Raw genomic sequence first — 961 nt, 5'->3', positions numbered from 1 at the left:
GAAGGAACCGTCCACCCGAACACCCCGGCGCGAGGCCGGGGCCGGCAGGGGCCCTCCGATGGCGGGTCATGATTGCCAATCGGTCAGTGGTTATGTGTGTGCTGCGGTGCCGGCCAACGCTCAGAGAGGTCGACCCGCAGGCCGAAGGAACCGTCCACCCGAACACCCCGGCGCGAGGCCGGGGCCGGCAGGGGCCCTCCGATGGCGGGTCATGATTGCCAATCGGTCAGTGGTTGTGTGTGCTGCGGTGCCGGCCAACGCTCAGAGGTCGACCCGCAGGCCGAAGGAACCGTCCACCCGAACACCCCGGCGCGAGGCCGGGGCCGGCAGGGGCCCTCCGATGGCGGGTCATGATTGCCAATCGGTCAGTGGTTGTGTGTGTTGCGGTGGGGCCGGGAGGACCGCTCCTCCTGCGTCGGACCCGGGTCATGGGAAGTGCCGTGTGGCGGTGGTGGGGCCGGGAGGACCGCTCCTCCTGCGTCGGACCCGAGTCATGGGAAGTGCCGTGTGGCGGGGCCGGGAGGACCGCTCCTCCTGCGTCGGACCCGAGTCATAGGAAGTGCCGTGTGGCGGGGCCGGGAGGACCGCTCCTCCTGCGTCGGACCCGAGTCATAGGAAGTGCCGTGTGGCGGGGCCGGGAGGACCGCTCCTCCTGCGTCGGACCCGAGTCATAGGAAGTGCCGTGTGGCGGGGCCGGGAGGACCGCTCCTCCTGCGTCGGACCCGAGTCATAGGAAGTGCCGTGTTGCGCTGGTGGGGCCGTGCCCGCCAACAGCCTTCAGTGGTCGGATACCACGTTTGCAAGCTCCCCGCTGGAATGGGGACTTAGAAGAAATGAGGGGAAAATTCCCCCGGAGCTCCGTGCCTGAGGGCGGGCTGTGAGCCGCGCCGCGTCCGCCAACAGCCTTCCATGGTCGGACACCATTGTTCGCAAGTTGCCCGCTGGAATGGGCACATAGAAG

This window comes from Idiotropiscis lumnitzeri, unplaced genomic scaffold (assembly GCF_059441095.1).
Source record: "Idiotropiscis lumnitzeri isolate Australia: NSW breed Sydney's pygmy pipehorse unplaced genomic scaffold, RoL_Ilum_1.0 HiC_scaffold_486, whole genome shotgun sequence".
In the NCBI taxonomy this organism is placed as follows: Eukaryota; Metazoa; Chordata; class Actinopteri; order Syngnathiformes; family Syngnathidae; genus Idiotropiscis; species Idiotropiscis lumnitzeri.
Note: the sequence above shows the minus strand (reverse complement) of the source record.